Here is a 10,297-nt window from a genome sequence, read left to right on the forward strand (position 1 = left end):
ATACGCATGTCTCTGTGTGTGTGTGTGTGTGTGTGGGTGGGTGTGTGCGTGCGTTTACGCTGAGTGAATAATGTAGCCTGTCCTTTCCACACTATTGTCCTTTTGTCCTTGGAGCTTTTAAAGCCGTGCTTTCCACATGAAAATAAATGGTTACATTCTTATCAACACAAAACACAGTTATGATTCAAATGTCCACACGAGGCACCGAAGGACATTTGGTCTCCTGACGTTCAGGCCTCCTTTACAGGAGATGTCATTTGTTAAACAGCCCCGGAGCTCCTTTGCAGATTGCATGGAAGTGCTTTATCTTGTGCAGATCTAAAATGCAGATATTGAAGGATAGGATTTGTTGTGTCTCTCGTTGCGTAAACAGCCCTTAAATCAGATCTCAACTCACCTCCCTCTTGTCCCCCCACCCCCTTTTAATGACGTCTTTCCTTCCACTCATCTTCCAGCCTCAGAGCTGTCCGGTTCATCTGCTCAGCCTCTTCTATAAAATTACAACAGATCAAGTGTTTGAACCAGAAGGGACAATCGTAGCCTGCAGCCCTCCGTCCCTCGTCCTCTCTCTGAACCGCTCCAGGCCTCCGTCCCTCGTCCTCTCTCTGTGCTCCAGCCCTCCTGGCTGATGTCTTTGCACCACATTAGCTGATAATCATCAGGTTAGGTTACACACCGGAGCTGATCAGTTGCAGATATTCATATTGCCTGCAGCTCCAGCTGATTATCAGCATCGATCGATCACACGCGCACGTCCAATAAGCATGTGCTCATTACGCGCACACTCGCATGTGCACAACTTTCATTAGTGTTTTCGATCCTTTTTGCCGCTGGCCTGCGTGAATATGGAATTATTTGGCAATAACATCCCAAGTATTTATCGTGTTGTGATCATTAAAGCCTTCCTCTGTCTGTCAGCAGCTCTAACACTGTGTTATTACATTAACACAGTGCTATGAGTGATCATAATGAATGGAGCCAGCTTCCTACCTGCTGCCGGGTGCCGACTAATTGGCTTTCCCCCACAGAGCGCTCTTGTTTCTGCAGCGACAGTAATTGCTTGATGCGGGGGCTTTTCCTAGGACGGCTAACACACAGCGGCACAATCTCCTCTGACTTATTACGAGGTTTTCATGGCATTTTACGAATGTAGAAGGGGAAATATTAAAGGATACTTTCAGGCCCCCAGAAAGCGAGTCTGTGTGTGTGTGTCACTTATCCCATTAAGCAGCTTGCGGTGAAACGCATTGACACAGAAGTAAATATGGATATGGTAATGTTGGGGGGGGGGGGGGGGCGTGTACCGGTATGTGGGGTGTGTGTGTGTGTCCTGGTACCTGGACAGGCAGGTGGTTCCTCTCTGCCCCGGTGGTCTGCAGGAATGAAGGGGGCACGTCAGTACACTCCGCGGTGGGTGGCAATAACACACACTCACACTCAGGCAGAAACAGTTCCTGTGGGGAGCTTTTAGACATTATTGTCACGTGTGGAAGGAACCAAATTCAGTGTGAGACTTTTTACTAGGCAGAGATGGGAAAAGACAAACGTACAGATAGCAACAAATCAGAACATTCGAGTTCTTCTGTGCAGATGGAAGAGAAGTGGGAGCCCCCCCCCCACACACACACACACACTGCTTTGGCAGCACCTGTGTCTCGTACAAGCATCATGTGCCAAACACCAGCAAGCTCAGCCAAAAGGGGCTCTCAAAAGAAAAGCTATCATCCTCTCCTTTTCCTGTCAATGTTCCTTCGTATCTTCTTCACTCCCTTTTTTTTTTTACCTCTTCACTTTTCTTGTTCTCTCCTCTCTGCAGCTCCTTCCTTCTTTTCCTCGCTCCTCCACTACAATCTAAATGGGTTTTTACCTCCCTCCTAACCTGATCTATTCCTCCCTGTCCACATGGCACCCCTACAGTGAAATCTTTATTTCATTTGGCTCATTCCCCACATCTCTTCCTCTAATTCCATCCTTTCCTCCCGCCCTCCCTTTCTCCACCTGAGGACTTGACAGAGCTATCATTACCCTGCCACTTATTTACGCGCAGCCTGTTATTTTCCATTTGCTTTGAGGGAACCTGGAGCCAAATCCTTGCCCAGAAAACTTGATCCGAGCCACAAGAGTGTCTTGGCATGTGCTCTCCCTGCCCCCTTTTTGCTCTCTTCTTCTTCCTCCTCCTCTTCTTCTTCTCCTCTCTCTTTCATTCTTTGTTTCTCTATCTCTTGCTCTTGCATTCTGTCTTTCAGTAGCCCCCCCCCCTCCGCCATCCAATGGTCACTTATGTAAATACAGGCAGTCCTTTTCTAAAGCTGTCTGCCCATAATCCGATGGATGGCTCCATTTTCTGAGTGCTGCACACACACACACACACACACACACACACACAGACAGAATGCATCACACGTTCTATTAGGAACACTATGCTATCTCCCACAAACACACTATTTGGAACGTGCATGTACGTCGACACAGAGGGAATGCCTTCCTCTGCAGCATGGGTGTTATATATGGAGGGGGGGCTTTAGGCTGCCGTTGGACCATAACAACTTCAAACCCAGCAGGCTGTCGCCAGCAGCCATGCAGCACTCCGTTGGGTAAACACTGGCATCATCGGAATCTCTCTGATCTGACAGCAGGAGTGTCTTTATTTCTGCTCTCTTCAAAGGCCTCACGAGAAAGTCAAGACAAGGGCAAAGCGATAAGAACGTCTCCTTTTCTCTCTCTCCTCCTCTGCAGCTTCTCTATCCTTTCCTTCAACCCACTCTCCCGCTGACCCCCTTCTCCTTCCTTTATCTCCTCCCCCCCCCCCCCCCCCCACACACACACACACACTTACGAGCCTCTATCTTACACCCATTTCGTAGCGCCCATTGCATGCAGGCATAACTCAGACGGCTGCATGCATTCAAATGTCAATGACTCTCACACAGGCGTCATTCCTCTCCTGTCCTTTGATAAGGGGTCAGGGATGACGGCATCTGTGAAATACAGCCGTTACCTAATGGAGGAGACGAGGGAAGGAGGAAGGGCTCGGAGAGGCCGCGCAGGTCTGGCCCCGCATGGCTCGGAGAATGATTGAATTATCAAGCAGAGCTTTGCTTGTTGTCCAATGGGGCTTTCAGAGGGAAAAGCCCTTTTCTGAGTGGCTAATGTGCTTTTTCAGCCCAGTACAATGGCTAGCTGTGTTGTGCAAAGAGAGCTAAGAGAGCTCTGCTCGGCGAGAGCTTATGGGGCCACCAGCTCTCTCTTGGCACCTCTCTGAGGGGCCCCTTGGCCACACTTAACCTCAAGCCTGTCTGCTAGCATTAGTGCACTGCCTTCCCCAGAGTGGAAAGATAATGTGCTGGTGACAGCATTAGCACATTACAGGCCTAAATGCACCATGGGATAACAAGTGCACAATGAATTCTGCAGTTTTAAGATCATCGTTAGCATTCAGGAAACCCTCCTCCTGAGCTCATCAGCTGTGCACGTTGCCATGTACTTTTACGCTTATCCCACTGGTCTAGCTGCTTTTTCGAATTGTCTTCAGTCTCTATATTGACTTTATGTCTCAGCGGTCCAAGGCACTTATAGGAGGAAAATATCTGAATAATTAATACGAGTGATTCATTTTATGGAATTCTACAGTAAAACAACTATAACATTGTCATATTGCTGCTTAGGTAGGTTGCAAATGACATGGCTAAAGAACAAGCAAGTAAAGGCCGGTGTGACTGTTCCAGCAAAGGAACATGCTGGTTTAAAAATAAGAACGAAATTGCATCATTTCTTTCCTGCAATGCTTCCTGGTGCTGGGCTGCAGGAGAGCCAATAGAATGCCTCATCGGCAATGTTCCTTAAAGAGTGATTTCAGTGTTATCCAAACGCAGGTTCCATTTGTGTTTAGTTTTCTGCTATATCGCTCTTCTGATACTGATTTTGAGTTTAATGTCCTGTGAAAATAAGTCGCGTGGTAGCAGTTAAAAGTGTACGCTATTGTAGCGTCATTTAAGAGAGCGCATTTTAGAATTGATAGAATTAGAATTTCCCTCTGGGATTCATAAAGTATTCTGATTCTGATTTACGCCATCTGAAGATGATCAATTCAGTCACAGGAAAGGATTTGCAACATGCACAAAATCTAAGGTTCTTAAATTGCAGCGTTGTTTGTCCAGATCAGCTGTGGAAAGACCAAGGAGTGTGCCTGTGTGGAGAAAATAAACAGTAACATGTGTGCTGCAGACAAGACTAAATATCACCAATCAACACATGCAATATTAAAATCAATGAACCCCCCTTAGACAAATAGATTCCATGTGCGTGGAGCATCCTGCCTGAACGCTCTGCACGGAAACCACAGATGTTGGCTGTAAATTGCTCAGTCGTATGAAGCAAACGGGTAATTCTGCTCCATTGGATTTAGCTTCACTCAGCTTACCGGTACATTGTGGACTGTACCCCGGTGTCATGTGCCCTTTTATTTATGAGCTTGGATTGATGCATTTAATGCATCTTGAATGCATCGGGCATAGGAGTAAGAGCCCAGCTCTTTCTGAGAGCAGTGTTTGTGGAGCTGAAAGGATTTTACACAAGAGCTGAGAGGAAGTTATTCATGTTTAAATTGTCGTTCTGATTTCTACGCTCCTGCAGTTCAACTTCATGCCTCCCATTTTAATTGCATTCCTTATTTCTTTTACGTCACACTGCGGTTTCTGAGCTGCTTTTTCTCACGTTGACGTTGTGTTCATTCCCTCTCTTTTCCTTCCATCATGTATTTCACTTATCCTCTGCAGGGCCGGCACCCACTGGATGAGACGCCAGCCCTGAACCGTTGGGCCACATATCACCCTTTTTGTGACCCATTTTCTTTTGTTTCTTCCCTCAGTCACACAAGCCAGAAAACCCCGTTCAAGGAATGCAGCCCTTGTATTATTCATTTCCCTCGTAACCATGGACGCATAATGATGTATAAAGCTTCTCAGTGGAGTGTGAAGCCCAAAAAATGTAATGTAAATGACGACTGAGCATACGCTCTGAGGATTTCTACCTTCCAAGATAGCTAACCTCTAATTAATCTCTCTGCTAACGCAAACTCAGAAATAGTCATAGTTGCAGTCTTGTGCAAAACAAAACAAAACCCTGTTGTCTCTGCATTCTGTGCAAGTGAGGACTCAATCGTTGGACGTTTGTGTTTGTGTTTGTGTTTGTGTTTGTGCTTCCCCATTTGGATTTTCCCAGAGCTTGTGGTCCTGTCAGAGCTGCTGTTTGGCGCTTCTACACTCCGGTATTAATTTGCTGTTTGCTATTTATTATTTGAATGGAGCTGCAATAGAGTAAAATAGTCATCAAATAATGATTGGGGGGGGGGGGGGGGGGGCGGGGGCATGGAATGCTGTGGGAGCTGCTCCACTGTGGATTAAGTCTTAATACACCTCTCTTGTAACTCTGCTTTATGTTTGATGGATTGGGCTACAGGGGACTTACACTGGAGTTACTGAGGAACCCTCTCTCTCTCACACACACACACACACACACACACTGAACACGAAAAGGACAATCTTGCACTGCCCCAAACGGAACCAAACAATTCCCCTGTGTCATAACTCAGATATCGTTTGGCACAAACATGCATGCGGTTTATACATCCTGATAAAGCACCAGATAAGCACAAGCCGAGCTTCAACAACTAAGATGTTGTGTCCTGACACAAACTCGGTTGTAGTTTTTCTATTTTGGCCCATCCGTGGGATTTCACACGCCAACAACCCCCCACTAACACCCACTAACATCAGGTATTTGCCTCCCGTGGGATGCGAGGCTTGTGGGTCGAGTGGCTGCAGCAGACGCAGATCTTTATCCGCTCCAGCTGTGATGTTCAGATGGACAATTTGCATCCACAATGCTGTGACGTACGTTGGAAAACGGTTAAATGTTTTCTATTCGGAACGTCGTTCATTGTGCATTAGAGACAGGGTGCCCCAGATAGAGTACGGCTTTAGTTAGCTTTTAAAATGCTTTAAGTCAGTGGAGACGAGGCAGGCAAGCAGTCAGACGATCAGTTTTAATCCAATGTTCCAAAAACCTTAATATCTGAAATATTGTGGTAAATTTAACTTGTGAGGTCACACACTGTGACTCCCGTTCTGCAGAGTCTGTGACGAGATGTTGAAACATCCGAAGTGAAAGAGGTCGAGGTGACTGATCACAGATAAAGCGAGAGGGACACAACACACCGATGGTCGACCCCAAGAATTCCCTAAGTGATCATTCTTTGAGAGACATGACTGAAGAGGAGGTTAGGAAAGGAGAAAGATCAAGAGTAAATGAGGGAAGTGAAAGGCCGGCCCCTCCAGGCATCTTAAATCACGGCAGGCCCAGACTTACCCCTCATCAGGAGCAGATTTGCACAAATGACCAACGACTTTCTGAAACACCTGCAGCAAGACGCAGCGATGTTGTTGGTCGTGACGGACGATCGCTCTCCCGGCTTTCTTCATCTCCGCCATGTGTTTTTCGGCTCTCAGATGCACGATGCATGGGGTTGTCTCAATATGCTTTTATTTATGTCTGTTAAAAGGTTTGCATTTACACCCAGGATAGGTTAAATATCTCCGTTTGCTGTTAACAGAGAAAGAGCGATGGCCCGAAGGAGAAGTCTAATGCCGTACGAGGTGCCGATTTTTGCTGATTCAATATTTACTCTTCAAACAAAAACTATTTCCTGTAAGCATTCGGCCAAATTCCCGCTCTGTCTTTGTGTGTTTTAACCCTCCGACCTTTCTGAGCAGCTTGCTTTCCAAATAGTCAACTTAAGTTCCACATCATTTATTTTCCCTCTCCAGGCTCTGACGTTTGTCTTAATAACCCAAATCTTCTGTCTGACTAAAATGACTCACTCCGTCGCTGCAGGCCCTTCGTCCTGTTCCTCCTGCTATCTGTCTTGGCCCCCATTCAAAAGACATAAGACACTGCATAAGAAGAGAGACTCATCCGTCCAGCCACGCTGAGGGTTTGAAATGTTGACTTGTGTAAACAATGCGAGTGGAGCTGGTTTGACTTGGTGAGCTGTGTTAACTTAACTGGGATTATTCTCACGCAGGTTCTCAAGGGTGCGCAAGACAAAGGCCTGTTGTAGCATTTCATTAAGGGAAATACACACCTTTTATGATGTGCAGCATGTTTGACCCCTTTAAGTTTAGCTGTTAGTTTAGCTGTTGCCTAGATACGCTGTATTTCTGTGTATATGTGTACACATATTCCACAGCTGTGATCAGTGAGTGATTTTCTGAAGTGCATTATGTGATTTACCGATGGAAAGATGTCTATATAAGTTCTCTGCCCCCCACCCCTTCCCAACACATTGGAGTCCTGGCAGATGTGCTGTCAAATGTTAAAACCGGCCCTTTTGGCCTGGAGGTGTGCATTAAAAGTAACTGAGGAGCTCCATCTCTCCATCTTTATCGTGAAGGTAGCCGTCTTTCTGTCCATTTCTTAAGACGTGGCTGTGGATTTAAAACGGTCCCAGCCAACACTAGCAGATTTAGGCAGTGTCGCTGTGGCTAAACAGACTCAAACCATGAAGAACATGACTGGATGTTTTTATCGAGGTCCCTCATTTGATACCTTCTCGGGCGGGACTAACACTGAGAAAGTTATTTCAGGCTCTAACATTGATTGTTGATAGATTATTCTTCTAAATGAGTGTAAACAACAGACACAGCATTGGTTTTAGATATGAGCTCCTTTCACTGTTTCCTCCGGGACCTCTTCCAAACAATCTTTTGATTCATACCAGATCCTTCAACCCAAAAAAGTGAGGCGGGTGTGGTACCTGAGATAAGTGTGTTCTTTTAAGATTTGTTCTCGACCGTACGCACTGGGGAAAGTCATTATTGAATTAAGATTCTCCATCCATCCATCTATCTTCCACCGCTTATCTGGGGCCGGGTCACAAAGATAAAAGTCTCAGCAGGGATTACCAGACTTCCCTCTCCCCAGCCACCTCCTCCTGGGGGATTCTGAGGCGTTCCCAGGCCAGCCGAGAGACATAGTCTCTCCAGCATGTCCCAGGTCTTCCCCAGGGCCTCCTCCGATTGGGAACACCTCCCTGAAATAGATGCCCAAGCCACCTCAGCTGACTCCTTTCGAAGCGGCTCTCCTCCGCCTTCCTCCCTCGTGACTGAACTCCGCACCCTGTCTCTAACGGTGCGTATCCGGGATCTTGTCTTTTTGATCATGACCTTAGGTGAGAGTAGGAATGCAGGTTGACCGGTAAATCGAGAGCTTCCCCTTTCGGCTCAGCTCCTTCCTCACCACGACCGACCCATACGACTGCATCACCGCAGCCGCTGCATTGATCCGTCTGTCAATCTCACGCTCCATCCGTCCCACGTGAACAAGACCCAAAGATACTTGAACTCCTCCACTTGAGGCAACCCCCGAAATTAAGGTTCTAAATATCAGTTTTTCTTTCATGTAGCCGGCGCTACCTCTTACCTTTTGTTGTGCTTCTCTTGAAGGTCAAAAGATCTTAGTGCTCTAGACGCCCACTCCCTTCTGTTCTTATTAACTTCTGAGGGCATTTATTGGGAGGCAATTACTAATCCAGTTTCATCCATGTATAGTGCACTAACTCGAGACCATTACCATGGCAACGAGATAGCAATAGCAAGGCAAATGAATGGATGGAACTTTTGGTGGGGAATTAAAAATATTTTTTAATGCCAAACCACAACAATTAACAGTATTTCCTCAAATATGAGCGTTCCAGTTTTGTCCTGTAATCTCTTTAAGATGATTTATATGCCACATGTGTCTGTTTAAACATCAGAGTGGATGAAGTATCATTACAGAGTCTCCAAGAGAACAAATTTAACTTTGTTTCTTTAATTTCTTTGCCTTTATTTTGTAGGTGTTTTATATGCTGCCATGGTTACAAGCAAAGGCCTTCACAGGGTTTTTACTCTTGTCCGACGACCTCAGGTGTTGTGTTTCAAGACTTTGAAAAAGCATTGGAATGAATGGTGCTGTGTCTCACACACATACACACGCACACACACACACACACAGAGGGAAGGTTGCTCCTCACTCACACAGACTTCAAAGCTAGGTGTCCCTTGAGAAACTTCAAACGCTGGGGAGGCCATTAAAAGACAAAAATTATTTTCTGTAAGCTTGTGATTTATTTGATTGAAAAATGAAACCACTAACCCAGCAGACATTACTTTTCCTTCCCAGGGCCTGCTCTACCAGGCAGAAACTAAATTGGTACCAGGTGGGACTCTTCTTAACAGAGCCGAAGCTTTCTTACTCGCTCTTGTCTTTCAGCATCACCTTTGACTCCTTGTCTCAGTTTTTTTTTCATCTCTGATATTTCTCTTCAAACCTTCTCACTATTTATTCTGAATGTCCTTCCTTCTTTAAATTCACACACATACAAAGGCTTAAGAGAAAAATGGATGGAAACAGACCAAGCAACGCAAAGGACAGGATCATTACAGGCTCCAGGCGTTCAATTGAATCTTAGCTAATTTGAGATTGAAGGTAAGATTAAACTATGCAGATAAGAGCTTAAACTGATCCGGGTCAACTGTAGCTGTAATGTAACAGAAGTAACTTATATCTGATTGGACCGGGTTTGGTCTGGGAAGTTGGTTCAGAGGTATTCAGGGAAATTCATGGCCTGGGTTGCAGAGCAGAAATGAGATCATTGATCATAAAGCACATATCTCATTTTTCCTTTCACTTGTACGCCTGGGATCTGCTGTTCGAATTTAAGCATCTGACTCACAAGATATTTGTTTCAAGAACACTAAATGCATTAAATACATGTTCGAACATGCAGTATATTAAGAGGATGCGATGATAAATCCTCCAGTGATGATAAATGGAAACAGCCGATGACTGAAGATTGGATTTCATTAGAAAGTGTGAAATGTCTGTTGTACTGTATTGATTATAGAGTCTGAGAGGCGACCAGGTGGTCGGAACCGATCTCGGTCGCAACTGGGACAGAACCTGTATGTCCTATTATGATTATTAAAGACAAATGGCTTGAAGTGAGTGAGATGACCCAGCCCTTGAACGACAGAAGAAAAAAAACACGGTTTAGCCTTGATTTGAAATTGAGTTCTGTTTTTGTGGTCTTATTGGATTTGTTAATTTGTATGCGCTTGAAAAGATAAAGATGTTAAAAATTCATTTTTTGGCAGAGTAAAAGTCGATATTTCCTCCTTCTTGCGGTTCGAGTGTTTTGGCCACTCAGCACACAAATCCTTTATTTTGTGTGTATTTCATGCTTCGATGCAGAAACCCA

Source organism: Brachionichthys hirsutus, chromosome 21, assembly GCF_040956055.1.
Source record: "Brachionichthys hirsutus isolate HB-005 chromosome 21, CSIRO-AGI_Bhir_v1, whole genome shotgun sequence".
Lineage (NCBI taxonomy): Eukaryota > Metazoa > Chordata > Actinopteri > Lophiiformes > Brachionichthyidae > Brachionichthys > Brachionichthys hirsutus.